General features: G+C 33.3%; 1 long non-coding RNA gene across 14 annotated transcripts in view; it reads right to left on the bottom strand.

Annotated features, from left to right (window-relative positions):
- LOC123571866 (uncharacterized) overlaps positions 1 to 20,461 on the bottom strand; it is a 320,426-nt gene that overhangs the window by 51,683 nt on the left and 248,282 nt on the right. For 12 of the 14 annotated variants that reach the window (XR_012431812.1, XR_010585016.2, XR_012431805.1 and 9 more), the window contains one exon: positions 15,936 to 16,116. This is a non-coding gene — a long non-coding RNA (uncharacterized lncRNA). Of the gene's footprint in view, positions 1 to 13,800; positions 13,944 to 15,935; positions 16,117 to 20,461 lie in introns of all 14 variants that reach the window. The other 2 variants (XR_012431813.1, XR_012431808.1) reach the window with 1 other exon arrangement.

Here is a 20,461-nt window from a genome sequence, read left to right as displayed (position 1 = left end):
GGGGACCAAGCATCAATGTGAGTTTTGGTGGGAACAAGCCATATTCAAATTATAGCAGTTTACTTTTCACTCGATTAATTGTGTCCTTTGATGAATGAAAGTTTTTGATTTTCATCAAGGCCAATTTATCTAGTTCTTCTTTTTTGTTATCTGTATTTTTTAAGTCCTATCTGTAAAATAATTGCCAAACTCAATGTCATGAATTTTTTATTCACATTTTCTCTTAAGAGTTTTATATTTTAGCTCTTATGTTTAGGTATTTGATACATTTTGAGTTAAATTTTGTACATGGTGTAATATAAATATCCAACTTTTGCATGTAGATGTAAGTTTTCCCAAGCAAAATTGTTGAAAACACTGTTCTTTTCCCATTGAATAATTTTGACACACCTTCAAAAAATAACTGGATTATGAATTCAGGGCTTGATTTCTGGACTGTCTATTACTGCCAGTTAGTATTTATGCCTGTACCACACTGTTTTGATTACTGTAGTTTTGTAATAAATTCTGAAAGTAAGGCACATAAGACCTACAAGTGTGTTGTTTCTCAAGATTGTTTTGGCTCTTCAGGTCCCTTGAGATTCCATGCAAACTTTAGGATGTATTTTTCTGTTTCTGCAAAAAACACCACTGAAATTTTGATAAGGATTTTCACTAAATCTATGGATCATATTATGTAGTATTGACATTTTAACATTATTCTAATCAATGAAGATGGATTTCCATTTATTTATATCTTCTTTAATTTCTGTCAGCTTCATTTTGTAGTTTTTAGAGTCCATGTCTTTAGCCTGTTTGGTTACATTTATTTCTAAGTAAATGAATCTTTTTTTTATATTTCCTTTTCAGATTGTTCATTATTAGTGAAAAATAATATGCAGCTAAATTTCATGTGTTGATTTTGTATTCTGCAACATTGCTGAATTTAAATTAGAACTGAGCCCTACTAGTTTTTTCCACATTTTTAGGATTTTCTGTGTGTAAGATAATGTCTTTAAAATAAATAATTTTAGTTTTTTTTTTTTTTCCAATTTCAATGTATTTCATTTATTTAGTTGTTGCCTAATTTCCCTGGTGAGGAGTCCATTGTTACATTAAATAGAGGGACGAAAGTGGGCATCCTTACATTGTTTGATTCTAAGTTTCTTTTTAAATTATAAACACAGAAATAAAAATGCTGAACATATTTGTTTGACTGATGTAATTGAATTTTATGTTCTAAAGGTACGTATTTTATGTTTATGTCAATTTGCAAAATAATTATAATTGTCTTTATTGTGGGAATTTGGGATCAGTTACTCAATCAAATGATTGCTCAATTCTCTATTTTACTTTTCTCAGTAGCAAAGGTATAACAGAAGGAGCTTGTGGAATGCTCATTAGGTTACAAACAGACTGGTAATTTAACAATTGACTGCCAATAGAACAATAAAGCTACATAGGCTTTATTGTCTTGATACAGCACATAATTTTTGACTGAAGCAATAGACTTTTTTCATTTTTCTGAAAAACTTATGTTCAAGATAATATTTGTGTAGCTCTGCAGGAATAGACATCATCTGCTGAGAGGCATTCATAAAAATAAATAATAGAGGAATTCCCTCCAGCCCTCATACACACTTTCTTTGAAAAGCAGTGACTATCACTGCATTTGGCTTTTTAAATTGGCACTGATCTCCTTTTTTGGCAAATGAAACTCAATTTTTCAAAAAAGCCAACCTTCATTGTCTAATCCTAAATATACGGGCAGCTTTATCACTTACATTTGGCATGGAAGGCTATACAAATCTATTTGGCTAATTTAATTCACTGAAAGAGGTAATTTCCTAAATAACTTCTATTGGCCTAAAGAAGGTAAGATGCTGCCAGGTGGGTTTGTTCTCATTGGCACAATCATATCAGGACATAAATGGCATCCTCACTCTGGGTTTCTAGACACACAAACTATCTAACATACAACTGAGCAAAGGATTTGTACTCTTTCTGTATTGCTGAGATTCTCTTAACCTTTGTTATATATGTTTTGATCTATATATGTGACCCTTGGACAACACAGGTTTGAACTGCAAGGGTCCACTTATATACAGATTATTGTTAATCAATATGTTTATTTATTAAGGTATGTATGAATACATAAAGTACACACAGATACTAGTCTATTTGTATGTTAATCATTTATGTTTTCAGTAAGGCTTCCAGTCAATAGTGGGCTATAGTAGTTAAGTTTGAGGAGTCAAATTTATGCATAAATTGTCAATTGCGTGAGAATTGGCACCCCAACCCTAACATTGTCCAATGGCCAACTGTATATAAATATATATAAATATATAGTATATATAAACTATTTCTGTTATATTAATGATTAGGATTTTTAAATGTTTGTGTTTTGAAATATAACACATACACATAAAATGCATAAAATGAATCTATAATGAAACAAATTATCACAGCAAGCAACCATGTAATACTCATCCAAAAAAAGAAATAGACTCAAGACATAGTCCTTTCTGTACAATCTTCATTCCAACCATCTTCCTCATCAAAGGTGACCACTACTCTGACATCTGATTCTAAAGTTCAAATTTGCCATTAGGAATCCTTAAATAAATTGGATAATATATTATGTATTCTTTGATATCTGACTTGTATAATTACTTACCTCTCAATAATACTTTTACTTGTCTGAGCAGGGTTATTGCTTGTTTTTCACTAGTTTAGTTTTTAAAAATTTGTTCAATTCTATTTATTGGAAATGATGTTATTTCATGCCTAACAAGTACTGGTGAGGTTGTGGAGAAAAAGGAACACTTATATACTCCTGGTGGAAATATCAATTAGTTCAGCCACTGTAGAAAGCTTTTGGAGATTTCTCCAAGAACTTAGAACAAGATTACCATCTGAGCCAGCAATTCCATTATTGGGTTTATACCCAAAGGAATGTAAATCGTTCTACCATAAAGACACACTCATGCATATGTCCATCACAGCACTACCTGCTATTTCACAATAGCACTGCTATTTTACAATAGCAAAGACATGGAATCAACCTGAATACCCATTGGTGGTAGGCTGGATAAAGAAAATGTGGTACATATATACCATGGAATACTACACAGTCATTTAGAACAATGAGATCATGTCCTTTGCAAAATATGGATGAAGCTAGAGGCCATTATCCTAAGCCAACTAACATAGGAACAGAAAACCAAATATTGCATGTTCTCGCTTATAAGTGGGAGCTAAACACTGAGTGGGAACAACAGACATTAGGGTCTATTTGAGAGTGGAGGTTGGCAGGAGGAGGAGGATCAAGAAACTACCTATTGAGTACAATGCTTATTACTTGGGTGATGAAATAATCTGTACACCAAGCCCCTGTGACACACAATTTACCCATGTAACAAACTTCCACATATACATGCAAATCTAAAATAAAAGTTAAAAAAAAAAGAAACAGAAAATGGTATTTTTAAAGTTATTTCATTTTGATTTTTGTACCTGCTATATGCATATACATTTTGTATTTGTGCGCTGAGCTTATGTTCAGTATTCTTCCTAAACTCAGTTCTTCATTTTAACAATTTATTTGGAGATTTGTCTCTACTTTCTGGTACATCATTATGCTGTCTGTAATGACACTTTTATTTCTCATTTTACAATATTCATTAATTTTTCTCATTTGTGCTTTTATTATATTGGGTTGGACCTCTAGTAAGATGTTGAATAGAAGTAATGATAAGATGTATCATTTTTTTCTTATTTTAAATAAAAGTAATTTAAAATCATACCGTAAAGTATGAGGTTAGCTACATACCATTGTACATACTCGATATTACACTGATAAAATATTCTTCAATTTCTGGTTTTCTAAATTTTTTTTTCATGACTAAGTGTTTAATTTGTTAAGGGAGTTTTATATGTTGAAATCAAATGATTTAATGTAGTACTAAAAAACATGGGTCATTTTTCAAATGTTAAGCTCAACTTATATTTATGAGATAAACCCAAGTTGATTATGATATGCTGCTCTTCTTATATTTCATTGTATGTTTTGGTTAATATTTTAGATTTTTGCATCTGTGTTCATGATTTAAATTGGCCTATTTTTTTGCCAGTGATAACATTCTTGACAGAATATGTTATCAACATTTGTTCCTATTTTTCCCATTCTTGGGAAGACTCGTGCAATACTGGCATTTATTCTTCCCTACATATTTGGTTGAATTAATTGGTCATAGCATCTGGAACTGTAATTATCTCTATAGGAAAGTTTTAGATTTTATATTAAATTATTCAGTAAATGTAGTAATATTTGATTATTTTATTTCACCTATGTCAAATTTAACAAGTTACATTTTTTCTAGGACTGTCCATATCATCTAAACATTTTAATGTGGAGTAAAATTGTTCATAATATTCTCTTGGTGTCTTCTAAATTTTAACAGTTTCTAATATTAGATAGTCTCTCTTGTTTTCCTTCCCATCCTCCCTCCCTCCCTCCCTCCCTCCCTCCCTCCCTTCCTTCCTTCCTTCCTTCCTTCCTTCCTTCCTTCCTTCCTTTTTTCCTTCCTTCCTTCCTTCCTTCCTTCCTTCCTTCCTTCCTTCCTTCCTTCCTTCCTTCCTTCTTTCCTTCCTTCCTTCCTTCCTTCCCTCCTTCCCTCTAACTTTTACAAGGCATTTATCAATTACAAAGACTGTCAAAGATACAATTCTAGGGTTTATTGATCAACTTTTTATTTTTGCATTCTTAAGCTGTAATCTTATATTATTTCCTTGCAAATAACTTCTTTTGTCTTAATTTGCTCCTTTTAAAGCTTATTGAGAAGGACACTTAGATCATTGATTTTCAAATGTTCTTTTCTAAGATATCAATTTAAGCCTATAAATTTTCCACAAATTTTCATTCTGGTTTTTCTTTTATTTATAGGTTATATACAAGTATCTCAGTTATATACATCTAGTGACTCATATGTGTGCATATAGATACAGAGGTAGAGATACAAAATTATGTATTTATGTCTAGCAGAAATATATCATGATCAAAGTATAGTCTGAATATAATTTCAATTTGTGTAAATGTCATTATGGAGTCTGAAGTTGTTGATTACAAACTAAAAATAAGTCAATTAGGACAAATTTTTAGTTAAATTCTTGAAATCTTTCATAGTTTTAGTTTTTTTCTGTTTCTATAACCATTAGTAAGGAACAATAAACTTTCCACTATAATTATACATTTTTCTTTTACTCTTTTCAGTGCTGTCATGTTTCAAGGTTTTACTATTGGCTGCATTAAAAATTCAAAATTTTAAATATTCCTAGTGAATTATGTCTTTTCTTTCATGAGGTATATATTCTAATGTCTTGCTATGCATTCTGCATTAAAGTACACTTTTTTTAGCTATAGTTACACTAATGTTCTTTGGGCTCATGTTTTTGTGCTCTAAATTGTACTACCCATTTATTTCAATCTCTCTCTCTATCTCTGTCTTTCTCGCTCTCCCCTTCCTCCCTCAGAAATTTCACTGTGTGAACCTAAGGGTGTGTGTTTTTTCACTTTTTTTTTTTTTCATTCTCAAAGTCTCTGTGATTGGTGATATTTCTGTTGTGGTCAATTTTGGAAAATTTGCAGAAATGGTATCTCTAAATATTGCTTCTTCCTCATTTTTTCTTTCTTCCCATATTGAAAATCAAATTACACATGTTTTTGTTCTTCTAATTGTGTTCTTTCTGTCTCTGAAATACTGCCCTGTGTTTAACATACTTCATCTCTTCTCACTTCATTCTGGAAATTTTCTTGTGATCTATTTCAAATAAACTAAATCTTTCTTTAGCTATATCTACTTTATGGTTGAACCAATCTATTAAATTCTTCATTTAGGTTCTTTTTTTTTTAAGTTCTAGAATATTCATTTTTTAAAAAGCCTCATGCTCTGCCAAATATTTCTAATTTATCATTTATCTTCTTGAATATAACAAGCAAAGTTGTTTAAACTCTTAAACACAGTTAGAGATCACTAGAAATCTGGGATTACCTAATTTAGTTTCAGACTTGAAATAATTTAAAACTAGGCATCAGTGTATGGGAAAGCTACACCGCTTGTTGTTTACTTAAGTTTTCTCTCTAGACTTGAGGGAGTTTCAAAAGCATTGCTCAGCTTCTCAAACACTGAGCTACCCTTTTAAGAATCAGCTTAAGCTATCTGAGAGAAATTAACACAAATAACAACCATGTGCACGAAAACATACGTGTCCATAGAATTGTGTCGTATCATTTTTACACATATTCCTATAACATTAAATACCATTCTTGAACAAGCATGTCTCTTCCATCATCATCTTGACACATCGGATAGTGCCTTGTATATACTAACTACTCAATACATCTTATAAATTTAAAGTATTTGATAGAAGTATAAGAATTATCATTAAAATCTTTAGTGGCTATTTTTAACTGGCTATTTTAACCCTTAGCCTTCTTCAAAAATGCATATAAAACAATTAAATGTAAATGTAAAATTATATTTTTTAAATAGATTCCAAGGCTTAAGAAAAACAATTTAACAACATCGTAAAGAAACTCATATTGTAAATTGTTTATAATAAAAATATTTCATGCATGTATCCAAATGCATCAGTAAAAAATAGTTATTTATAATTATATACAGATAATAGATATTTAAATACTAAATAAATAAATGCAAGAATTATTAATAATTTTCCAATCTCTCTGTGACTTCGTGAAGCTCTAGTAGTTACTCAAATTAGTGAAGTAATCAAGTTTAAGGGTTTTCGTATTCAAGTTCAGGGTCCCCTGTAGCCTTAGGCACTGTTCTTCTTAAGATACTTAGTCTTTCTCTACTTTCTCTGGAGTTAGAAGCAAATAGCAATTATCTTTGACAGTTTATACACTGCTGCTGTAATTTATAGTGGAATAATCTCTGATTGTGTTTTGTTCCATTTTAGTCACCAGTACACTGTTTAACTCCCTCAAATTATGTTCAAGATGTGATGTTCTTAATGGTTTAGGACTACTGGACAGAATTCTGTCTCTATCTGATGGGATGATACAGTCCCTGTTTAGAGATGTCGGTGCTCAGCTCCTTTTGTTTGTCTCTAGCCCTTTAAAAGAAAGATATTATTTACTCTTTTCCCTTCAATGTTTAGGATCCCTTCTTTCCTTTTTTCCAAGCAGAGTTACTCATTACCGGTCCACCTTCTATTCTTCTATGTACAGTTCCACTCTTATCTTGTCTGAAGCTATTGTTTAAACAGATAGTTGAATTTTTCTACCACTTACTTACATGTGAGTGTTTGTTGATGCTTTCCAACCCTCAAGATGAGCAGGGGAAAAAAATGGCCTTGGAAAACAATGCTAAGAGGCTGAGGAAAATATGCAGAAAATGTGCAGATTAAAATTTAGAGATATAATACTGGTACATATGTTATCTTATTTATATAAACCTAACAGTCTGAAAAGAGAGAAAAAAGCCTTTATTTTATTCCTACTATGTTTCAGATCACATGGAAAATATGTTTATATTTATTAAGAATTATAATGTTTTAAGACAGATGTTTATAGATGAGGAAACTAAACTTGAGAGTAGTTAAGTTGGTTTGCCAAATGTCACATAGTAAGACAAATGGTCAGAATTTAAACCCAGGTCCTGTTGGCTTCTTAACTAGGCCTGCAGATTTCTATTTCATGCTTATACTTATGTTGAAGATATAAAAATATACGTATCTAAATCTATGTCTTTTCTCATTTTAGATTTTATATATGACTTCATTTGCACAGATTAAAGTCATTTTCCACTGGGCTAAATATTCAGAGCTGAATAATTTTTATAGGCAATGAATTAATGTATATGAAAACATAATGAATATTAGGTATTACAATTAGGTAGAACCTTCATTTCTTATCTCATTTCCTCTGCAAAGGGGAAAAAGGAGGGATAAAAAAATGCTTGATTCTCTCCTGATTTACTGTAACTGCCATTTAAAATAATTAGTTGCGCCAGAGTTCCCAAGTTGCTGTATAGATATTATTTAAATTGGACTATTGGACAAGCAGGAAGAGGAAGGCTAGTGTAGAGGAATGGGCTATTAAGAAATGATACTGATCATATTTATATTTTATAAACATTTGTTATTGACCAGGCACTTTGCAGAGAGCTTTGCATTTATTACCTAATTACTAATTTCATTGATCATTAAATCTTCTTTTTAACCCTATGAAATAGTATATAATACCTTTTTTATAAGTGATAAAACAAAATGTAGAATGCCTAAGAATAAGATTAGTACAGTGATAACATAGCGATTTTTAAATTTAATTTGGGTATCTTTCCAATTTTTGCTGTTCAAGCTTTACATCAGTGCTTCCCAAACATTAGGCAGCAAAAAATCATTGGGGGATCTTATTAAAATGCACATTCTAATTTTGTAGCTGGAGTGATTTGGATATGGTTTACTTGTCCCCACCAAAGCTCATATTGAAGTTTGGTCCCCATCGTGATGGTGTTGGGAGGTGGGGCCTAGAGGCTGGTGTTTGGGCTATGGGGATGAATTCCTTATGGGTAGCTTGGTGCTATTTTCCTGGGATTGAGTGATTCTGGCTCTCATGAGACAGGATTAGTTCTCTCAAGAGTGAATTGTTACGAAGCCAGGATACCTCTCAGGTTTTCTCCTCTTTTCATGTGCCTGCTTCTCATCTTATCTTCTCAGCCATATTTTGATGTGGCACAAAAGCCCTCTCCAGAAGCCAAGCAGTCATCAGCCTCATGCTTTTTGTCCAGCCAACAGAACTGCCAAATAAACCTCTTTTCTTCGTCAATTACCTAGCCACAGATATTCCTTTAAGCAACACAAATTAAGACAGTAGGTCTCAGGTGGCATCAGATATTCTGCACTCAAACAAGCTCCCACGAACCATCCTTTAAGATACAAGACTTTAGGTAACTGCTTTTCCATCAAGCTAAGTCCAATTCTTAAAGGCCTTTATATTGATTTTACATTCGTTAAAAATGAAGTATGTATTAATATTTAAATTCATTAAATAAATTTAGTAACCAGATACACACCTGTCACTTGATAACTTAGACTCTGAAAGAATAGATAATTCTAAACTTTGTACTTTATGACTACGAATTAGGGTCCATGTCCTATCAATGTCTCCAGAAACAAGCTCACCTTTTCTGGTTTTATACAAATGTTTTATAGAAATTGTCCCTGTCCCATTACCAGTAAGACACTGATCCATGAACTGTTGAGTTTGCTCTAGCCTTAAATTAGTTTTCTATAATCATAAATTTAGTGACTTTAAACACTACAAATTTATTGTTTTAGAATTCCATGGGTCAGAACTCCAGTGGACTCTAAGAGAGGTTCTGTTTGCTTGCTTGTTCAGATTGTTGGCAGAATGTTCCATCCAGCGGGTAGGACTGAGGTCTCTATTGCTGCTGGTTGTCAGTTGAGGCCGTTACTAGCTCCTGGAGATTGCTTGCACTCTTCAGCTCATGGCACCCTTCTTCTATTTTCAAAGTCAGCAACAGCTAATGGAATCTTTCTCATGCTTAAAGTATTTCCTGCCTCTTCTGTCATATCTCTCTAACTCTCTCTTGCACTCACCAGAAATAATTTGTTTCTAAGGATGTATATGAATAGATTGGGCCTATTTGAATAATTTAGGATAAGCTATCCATTTCGAAGTCTGTAATCTTCATCAGATATGCAGAATCCCTTTTTACCAAGAAAATTTACATTCGGGATTTCAGAATTCCCAGAATTATGATGTGCACCTATTTGGGGGACTATTATTCTAACACACAAACCTGTTGTGTAGGACAGGCTTATTTTAGCTAGATTTATTAGCTAAAATGAGAAAAACTAAGTGAAACGGAAGAAGAATGTATTAAAGTTTCTAAGATAGCCCTCGGAAATTCTAGGAGGGCCAGAAAACTGGATTTAGAGATTATGCAGCCAGAAGTAATATCTAAGCCAATCACTAAACTATTCACAGGCTTGATTCCAGAACAGGCATTGCACAACATGAATATGGGACTCTAAGCCCAGCCCTTCCGCAACAGTTGTTTCTCAGTCTCAGTGTCTATGCCAACCTCTGCCATATTTACTGGGTATGAATTCCTCAAAATGCCTGTTTCTTCTTTTTTTGCCCTGCTGAACACTGAAATATTGTGGTGGTACATTTCACTGGGGAAAATGAGTAAATGTCTCCTAGCCACCAAGAAGGTGACAAATTAAATTTTCAATTTTTCTTTAGTATCAGTTTTGCCAAATACAGGGAAAAAATAATTTTTAAAAATTTCTGATCTATTAGTGTGACTCTACAACCTACATAATCCTTTGATTTAAATAAAGCTCTAAGAAAGCTAGTCCTCACTTGCCCATTCCTCCCCTTCAGCATAGAATAAGAATGCTTCTCCAAGCCTCCCAAAAGGTCTAGGGAGTCCACCTACACTGTGTTAGTTAATACAGTAACATTCATAGTTGTATTTTTGTATTTTGAAAAGATTGTGACATTTAAAGACTCAATAACTCAGAGAATCATAAAAGTAAAACCTCAAATATTTCTTAAGAGTTCTCCTAATTCGGCAGCGGGGACAATTTAGGTTTTTTTGTTTATATTCGTGGAATTTTATATCAACTCAAGGTGTTTCTCTCTAGTCATAGGGCTCTGGAGCCTGGATTAAGTGACCCTAACAATAGCCTGTGCTATATACATTATTTTTAACTTACAAATCACATTAATACAGTAATTTTTGCTCGTGTCTACTATCTAGAAATTACTATGAACAATAGTGCACTGTCTGTCAGTATAGTTGGGGGATTGATTCCAGGATGCTACATAAACACAAAATTGGTGCATACTCAAATCCCGCAGTCCGGCCTGTGGAATATATATATACTAAAATTTTGGCACTATGTATAGGCAGGTTTGCATACCACAAAGGTTTTATTTGTTTGGTGGAAAAAATTTTTGAGTATAAGTGGACCTAGGTAGTTTAATTCTGTGTTGATTAAGGGTGATCCGTCTCTTTATTACTGTCTTTATTTTACTGTAGAATAATAACTTGATGAATTGTTTAAATTGGGCAGACTTTGATCTGAATTATCTGTCTCATTTTCTACATCTCTCCTGTTGGGATGCTAACGTTTATCTCATGGAAGATATTTTCAGAATTAAAAGGGATAAAATGTATATCACTTGGTTGCTATTAATACAGTATAAATTTAGAACCAAAAGTGGATTTAGTAATATTTAAAATAATTTAACAGTGACCCAGTTGGTCAACTGATGATTCAGATTTTGAAATGGAAAAACCTAATGGCTGCTCACATTTAACCCAAAATTTCATTTAGAACAAGACAGACATTTTCATATAGAGTTGAGGTTACAAACTATGGGGGGGGGGAAAGGAAGGTTTTCCTGGAAAATCTGATTTTTCCTCTGAGAATTAAATCAGTGGCCCTAGCCATGAACTCTCTGGAATCATATGTAATATAACTTAAAGGCATTTCCATGAACAGCAAACCATGAAATCATGCCACAAGAATGACAGACTGATTTGGTCAAGCTATTCATCTTGCACATAGTTTATTCAATAGTAATGTTTGAGTTCATTGAGAAACATATCCATGAATTGGATGCTTGTATCTTGCTGCATACAAATTCATATTAGTCTCTGCACATGAAGTCAGAAGTTTGACTTGAATCCCCTTTCCTCCCAGTTACTAGCTATGGGCCTGTGCATTCATTTCATTAATAAGCAACTCCTTATTGAGGGACTGTACACCGTGTAAGGTAGGTGCTGGGTCTCTGGTTCACATGGCAGACACCAATCCCTTCTTCACAGAACTTTTAATCATGGTAATAGTAGTTGCTGAATGCTCGCCATTAAACAACCAATTATAAAATTATTTCACTAAAGTTTGAATGACAGCTATTGAAAAAATATATTTTTTTTCATACCAAATCAATTCCTAACTGCAAAGTTTTGAAAACAAAATTGATTCAAAAGAAATTTATGTCCTATGCCACTCACTGGAGAAAAAAAAAAAGTACACATTGTATTAAGTTTAGAGATGGTTAAATGATGCCAAGTAAAAGAGGTTACTTTCTAGCATTTTCCAAGTGAGCCCTTTTATTAAACATCATTTGTAATTTGAATGTTGCCTCTTTCAATTTCTTATAATTAGTTAGAATTTATTCCAAGCCACATCATCATATAATCTAAAATAATAACTTCACTGACAATGTGCCGTAATAATTGCTGTCTGGTTATCAACAGTGATCTATGATGATTGGGTTGATAGTGTTAATGCTGGTCTTTTAAAGTGAGTGCATCAATATTAATATATTCCAAAAGAGTACCGGCCAATTAAACCTTCAGGGAATTTTATCCTAATTTGGTTGCTGTGCATTCCACTATGTTTTAATTTCTCAATTGTTAATAAATATAACCTAATCTTGTTGATCTACCTGTCATCAAATAGCACTGTAATTTGACATGCCAGAATTTAGCATCTTAAATAAATGTCTTTAAGATAACCATCTCAATAACTAAATATGAAGTGTTTTCTGCAGGAATGAAATACTACTTACACTCCATCTGGAGTACTTTCATCAACTCAAATCTATCTTATTGCTTACAAAAATAATCATTATACTTGAAGTTTTTTTTAGGTTATCTGAAAACTTTTTTGTCATATTTTCATTCTTTATCACTTGTTGAGAAATTTTAGTAAGTTCCTGAATCAGAGAATCTCCTTCTTTCAAATTAAGTTGTTATTACAAAATCTAATCATTCATGTCATCACTCGTAGTGATTCAACACATTAAAACTATAGCTCTCTGGCACTAACATCAAGAATCATATGCTTCCCTTTAACACTATAGTATCTTCTTTTGAAGCTGTTACAATATTCCTGGAAATGGCTTAGCTTGTCTGTGTGATACATTTTCATTAAAAATATCTCATTTAGAATAAGTCATAGTGATTCAACTGATGTCTGCAAAAGACATTAACATACATAGTCAATAAGCATTAATATTATGTTTAATACAGAGTGTTTCACTCAATATATTGACATCACTTTGCGGACAAAAATATTCTGTTGATATTACAGAAAGTATTCACAATTATTTAATGTCACTTAAATATTTTGCATAACGCAAGATGTTAAACAAACCTTTATTTTAAAAGAAAGTAACACTTGGCTTTTGTGATTTTCTTGAGCATTCAAAATGAAATGCTCTGACTTTAGAAAAAAATGTTCCTACCACTTCTATTTGACAGCATAGCCATATTTGAAAAATGATGTAAGATTCAGCAAGGTCCAAAAGAACAGAATTAGTTTTATAAGGACATGTTGGGAAAGTATTTTTTCCATGATAATATTGCACAAAACAAATACACATACTTATTAAGTCATTGAAACAGACATGAGAGAAAAGACAGTTAAAATAACTATCTGTCATAGTAATTATTAATGATGAAATCTTAGATGGGATTCTGTCCAATTAGTTTCTGTGACTCTCAAGTTCTGCATAAATTTGATAAAATTTGCTTGTTTGCATAGTGATTTTTCTGAGGCTCTCTTTCCTGGGCAAATCTCCAGATTGGCAAGCTCAAGCGGATTTTAAAATAGCCTTTCCATATATCACCCACACTTGTCCTGCTTGGGAATGGATTGACGTTTGAGCTTTGAGGGTTGTAACTAAGCTGCTTTACTCTGCAGAAAAGTTCATTTTACTTCAGCTGTTGCAGATACCGCCCTTACCTCCCACTAATTCAGTGTTTTCCAATTGTTTCAGCCTGCTTCCAATGGCTCAAGCACACCATTCGAGGTTCACAGTAAAAGAATGCCATGAAGAGTAACTTTTCCAAACTCATTCTTCACTCTTGACATGTTATATAACTTTCCTACATGGATAAAGTATAATAATACTTTTATTTTTCTTTCCAGTTCAGATAGGGTACTGCTATACTGTCCAATCTGATGTCTGTTTCTAACCTTTAAACATTTAATTTATTCTTATTAATGAGGTTTAATCTTTATAATCTAATTTGTAAAATAATTTAAAAATTTTTGAATGATCTCAATCAATCCATGTATTTTCTTTTCTAAGAGTAAAACTTTCTTAAAAAGCATAGAGAAGGTAGAAGAGGATCTCAAAATATAAATTAAAAGTACGAATCTAAAATCTGGCAGCACCTATCACATACAAAATGCAACTTAATATATTTCATTTGGGCATGACTAGTACTAATAGCAGACCATTAATGAGGTCTAGATCATAGACTCATAGAATGTTAGAATAGACCTAGAAAGAATCTATAAGCTGATCTAGGTCAAAACTCCTACCTCTTCACTTTCAAGAAGAGGAAAATGATTCTCATAGAGCTAAATGCTTGGCTAAAGTCAGATAACTACTTACAGAGCAGAAATTAAACCCAGGGCCTCCTAATTTCTGTGCCATTGTACTTTTTCCTAAGAATAATAAATGTAGCTTATGTAATCCTTTATTTACAGCAAAAGTAGCCCCACATACATGTCCTTTGACAGTGGATAAAGATCATCACCTTCATATTAAATAGCAAGTTTTATTACTTACACACTGATTAAGAGAAGGACTAAAGTACATGATTTTCCACTTGCTCACTAAGTTACACCCAATGATTTTTCATTGTTTTATTTCATAACCAAAACAAGAAAAGTGGTGAAATAGTATTTAGTTCATATAAGTTTCCAGCAAATATGTATGAAAATGGTTTAAGTGTATATTCCAATGAGTTAAACAATAGTTTCAGTGTTGATAATATGTGTGCTCTAGAGAAGAATATAGTAGTTGATAAGACCATTTTGTGAGCCAGAATAACTGAATTCAGACACCACAGTTTACTCATATGTTAATGAAAATAGATTAATGAAAGTACTGACCTCACAGGGATATCTGATGAAATGTGTTAATATGGCTATGTCAATATTTTTATCAACCACCATTACTATTTTTTCAAAGGTTTGTAGTAACAAACTGTCTTAAAAACAATGACTACATTGTGTTCATGATAATCTGTTCTCTATGAAGGATACATTCTTTTAATAAAATATTTACTGGCAAATTGCGTCTGAGGTATTTTTTGGTTGAAGTTAGAACCATAAGCAATAAGATTTCAACATTAAAAATGTATGGTATATAAATGACTTTAAACTAAGCTCCAGCTAAAAATAATTGCTGATCAAGGTGTTAAAACTTAAAAATGTAAAGTAAAAAGTTTTCTCCCATATGTCCCCTATGGCTTACTGACATCATATTCTCCCTCACTTTACTTGTATGAAAAAAAAGTATATTGAACAAGATAATCTCTAAGAAATTTCCAGTCCTAAAGCTTTAATTGCATTTCTTGATTTTATGTCTCATTTTCAAAGGAAGCTTTTGCACTCTCAGAAATAGGTAACAAAGTAAATGTTTGCTAAAAAGTAAGCATTTCAGCTTTAAGTAATAGATAAATTTAAGTAATAGATAGATTTAAGTGTTTCAGGTTTAAGTAACAGATAGATCATCTTTTGGATTTTTCTAAATGTTAGGTTTCCAAAAAGAACACAGCGGCAATTTAGTATATAGAATAGCTTTGTTGAAAGTGAATGATAGGGTACCTGTGTAAACATTTAGTGAAATTAGAATCCTGAAAATTATTTTAGACAGATAAATTTAGACAGTAAATATGGGGTTAAATCACAGGAAACATTTCATAAGAAACAATGTTTACTCTAAGACCAGTATTTTCCGGAGCTTTTCATTTAATGTTATAGAAGCCATTTCTCACCTCGTTAGTTGGAATTCTCCAGAGAAACAGAACCAGTAGTATGTATATATAGAGAGAGGCTTATTTATTAGAAAGGAATTGGCTTACATGGTTGTGAAAGCTGAAAAGTTCCAAGATCTGTAGTCAGTAAGCTGGAGTTCCAGAAGAGTCAATGGTGTAGTCCCAGTCTGACTCCAAAGGACTAAGAACAAGTAGAGTTGATAATGTGTGTTTTAGTTCAGGGACCAGCAGGATTGAGAGCCAGGAAAGGATGATGTTTAGTTTGAGTCTGAAGGCAGAAAAAAAAGGCACATGTCCCGGTTCAAAGTAGTCAGGCAGGAGGACTTCCCCCGTTACTCAGCATTTTTGTTCTAGTAAGGCCTTCAACTGATTGGATGAGCCCCACCCACATTGTGGTGGGGGAAGGCTGCAAACTACTACACTCAGTTTACAAAAATGTTCATTTCATCCAGAAACAACCTCACAGACACATCCAGATTAACATTTAATCAAATGCCTTGGTGTGCCATGACCCAGTAAAGTTGAGACATAAAATTAACTATCACACTCACCTTCCTAAAAGTGACTGGGTATTATACTGGTGCACCCTTTCTCTCTCTCCACCTTGCAACCCATGGTTGAAGGTGCACAAAAAGCCCTGCTTTCTGACTTCAGGGAATGACAAACTGTCTCATCATTTGTGGTCCAAGTTCACAGGGGATCAGAACGAACTTAGTCTTCACCTGAAAGCACATCTTTGCAGCTCCTTCTCTTTCTCCACCTTGCTTCCGTCACTCCCTTACTTGTTTCTCCTGAAAACACTATCTTAATAAATCAATAGCGTAAAATTTCCTATTGCAGGTCTGCTTCTAGGGAACCAGACGTAAATAATAGCTTTGCAGCCTTTGGAAAAACTGTGGGAGAAGCCCAAGAAGGTAAAGAGTATTTATACTTTTTTCAACCTCTCCTCAGCAAATCTTCAGTTATCTATTTTTATAATTTAAACTTTAATTTTATATAAGTATATGAGTTTTACATATATACAGACTAATGTACATCAAAGTATATAGCAATTCTTACATAAATTAATATTCAATATTTTTGTTACAATTTGTAGTTATACCTATCCTCTACACTTTGTCTATATGGTTTTTAAAAGTGGAAGGTCTTTATACAGCATTTAAAATGTGAGAACACGTAAACAAGCATCCAATGGAGAATCAAGGAGTGAGACTGGATCTATAAGGGAAAGAAATATAATATTCTTGATATTCTTTAAAATTGCCACTCAAAGTAGAATCTTCCAAGACTAAAGTCAACAGATCTTCTTTCCCATATCCTGTCTTCTGCTGTATCATGGTTAACTCATGTGGCCTCTCATCTATGATGAGATCTGGTATGAATCATAATAGTATGCTCATAGACATGCCCATGCTCATGGACATGCCTCTTGTATCTGTTATCTGCTTTGTTTCCTTTTTTCTTTTTGCTAAGGTAACTTTTTCCAAACCATGTCCTCAGTTGGCTAATATTTCATAATTAAGACCCTTCAGTTGGTTGACCATTATGTGCGGATTTTGATTGCCTTTCTTCTGTATTTTCGCAATAAGCTAATTATCACTGCATGCACATGGGCTTATTGGCTACACAATCATTAGAGTAATATATTATAGTTAAATTATCTAACAATGTAATTATAGATGCACACAGATAGAAGATAGTATTTACAAAATGTGAATTATAAATCATTGAAAGAAACACATTCTGTTTAATTCTGAATGTAAACAAATGTAAACCAGACCGTTTAACCGTATCTGTGTATCCCATGCTTGATCTAAGGGTGTCTTGCACTACCTTATAATGAACCAGATAAAAAGTAGATTAGCATTCCCTTTTTGCTTTTCCTATTTTCATTTTATTTAATAAAAATTGCATGAACACTGAACTTACCTATTTACTCCCTTATAGTTGAAACAATCTAAAATAGTGAAAGAACCATGAATTACAGAAACCAGTAAGTACAACCATTAATTCAGAAGAGTTAGCTAAATATATGATAAAGTCCTCGGCCATTACAACTCTGAGTGTGATCCATGAACAGTAATTTCTCAAGATGCCCTATAGGGGAGAAACTTTTTTTCATGTTCAAATAGATTAGGGAAATACTGTTTGTTATACCTACAATTTTAGACATCACACTTTGCATTGGTATATTAAATATTCTAAGCTGTTCTCATTTAAGCTGAAGCAAAGCTAATCTAAATGAGAAACAACAACAACAAAATCCTGTTTAATGTTATTTAACAAACCATTACAAACAATGGACTTTGGATATTATTTGTAATTAACACTTATTTATAAAAGCTTGAGTTCCATGTATCATATTTGGGGTAATAAAAGTTAATGTATTACATAAGAAAACAAAATTATTTAGGAGTTAGAGCATGGTTACTCATTTTTAAACAAAAGGATAAACAAATAATCAATACTTGAATCTCCTTAATTTAAATAACTAACTTAATGAATAGAGCCTATTCTCAGATAGTTTTAATGATAGAAAAAGGCTTCGTCAAGCCATAAAGATTCTATTTTCACTATATATTTATCAATAAGAATTGAGGATTTCATATAGTGTACTATTTTCGTAAACTATTTTCATGAAACAAGGTAATGCTATTTATGGTTCTTAGATTATTTAAAATCATGAAAATTTTTCAATTAACAGTAAATTCTGATGCCTTAAAAATACCTGTTCTATCAAAAAGAAGTTGGTAGAAGTGTCCTTGGAATGCTACAGGTTTCAGCCCATTTGAGCTTCTGTATAGACACTCCTTTTTATTAGGCCTTAGTCTCATTCCAGACACCAGCCCAACTTGAAATGCACCCCAAAAACTTGGATAGAGCCTGAAAACTCACCAACCAAGCCAAGTAATTATGCTGAACCCCCTTGGGCACTCCCTAATTGGATGTCCTGGGTCCTCCTAGTTCTTAGTCCTTTAATACCTGTTTTTCTCTTTCTCTTACTCCATTTAGTTTTTCAATTCATACAAAACCGTATCCAGGCCATCACCAATAATTCTATAAGACAAATGTCCCTTCTAACAACCCCATAATATCACCCCTCACCACAAAATCTTCCTTCAGCTTAATCTCTCCCACTCTAGGTTCTCATGCCGCCCCTAATCCCACTCGAAGCAGCCCTGAGAAACATCGCCCGTTATCTCTCCATACCACCCCCCAAAATTTTCACTGCCCCAACACTTTACCACTATTTCATTTTATTTTTCTTACTAATATAAGAAGACAGGAATGTCAGGCCTCTGAGCCCAAGCTAAGCCATCATATCCCCTGTGACTTGCACATATACATCCAGATGGCCTGTCCTGCCTTAACTGATGACATTCCACTACAAAATAAGTGAAAATGGCCTGTTCCTGCTTTAACTGATGACATTACCTTGTGAAATTCCTTCTCCTGGCTCATTCTGGCTCAAAAGCTCCCCCACTGAGCACCTTGTGACCCCCACCCCTGCCAGCCAGAGAATAACCCCTTTTGACTGTAATTTCCCACTACCCACCCAAATCCTATAAAATGGCCTCACCCCTATCTCCCTTCGCTGATTCTCTTTTCGGACTCAGGCTGCCTGCACCCAGGTGAAATAAACAGCCTTGTTGCTCACACAAAATCTATTTGGTGGTCTCTTCACACGGACGTGCGTGATGATATGACAGTTTTTTTCTTAGTTAATTATGTAATCGTGGAAAATTTACTTGACCTTGGACAATTTATCAAAATATATCAATCACACTTTCTTTATTCATCTCTAGAATTACTGTTAGGATCAAATAAAACATAAGAAAACATACTGGAAAGAATCAAAAAACATGGTATAATCGAAAAGATTTAAATTGTAACTTTTACTAGGAAGTATCTTAAATTCTGTTAATACTAGTGTTCACCTAGAAAACAAAATTTATTTATTCAAAATTTATTTATTGACTGGAGTGCCAAGTATGTGCCAGTACCTGTTCTAGAAGCTTTCCATATGTAATTAAGCAAGAAAGACAAATCTGTAGAATTATTATCTTGCTGGATACCACAATATAATACCTTTGCTTTTTCTGGCTGGTCATAAATCTTATGCTTTTTGCCAACTCCAAAATAAGAGAAAGTTTGCCAGAGGGATCTTAGTTGGTGAATACATTAGTCTTTTGTAACTAATTGCTGTAAAATTATTGTTATATCAGAGTCATGGGAACCAGAACAACTTCATCTTGAATAGAGGCTGGATAAAATGAGGCTGAGACCTGCTGGGTTGCATTCCCAGAAGGATGAGCATTCTTGGTGACAAGATGTTTACAGTTAAGGGAATAGATGAATAATGTTTGCTAAACAGACCCAGAACTTAACAAAGCCAGGAAATATCCTGATATCCCACATCTAAAGGACAAAAGCATTCCTCTTTTTTTTTTTTTTTTGGAGTTGGAGTTGGAGTCTCGCACTGTTGTCCAGGCTGGAGTGCAGTGGTGCAATCTCGGCTCACTGCAAGCTCCACCTCCCGGGTTCACACCATTCTCCTACCTCAGCCTCCGGAGTAGCTGGGCGTGGTGACAGGGGCCCGCCACCACACCCGG

The sequence above is a fragment of the Macaca fascicularis genome, chromosome 2 (assembly GCF_037993035.2).
Source record: "Macaca fascicularis isolate 582-1 chromosome 2, T2T-MFA8v1.1".
Classification (NCBI taxonomy): domain Eukaryota; kingdom Metazoa; phylum Chordata; class Mammalia; order Primates; family Cercopithecidae; genus Macaca; species Macaca fascicularis.
Note: the sequence above shows the minus strand (reverse complement) of the source record. Positions and strands in the feature narration are given on the sequence as shown.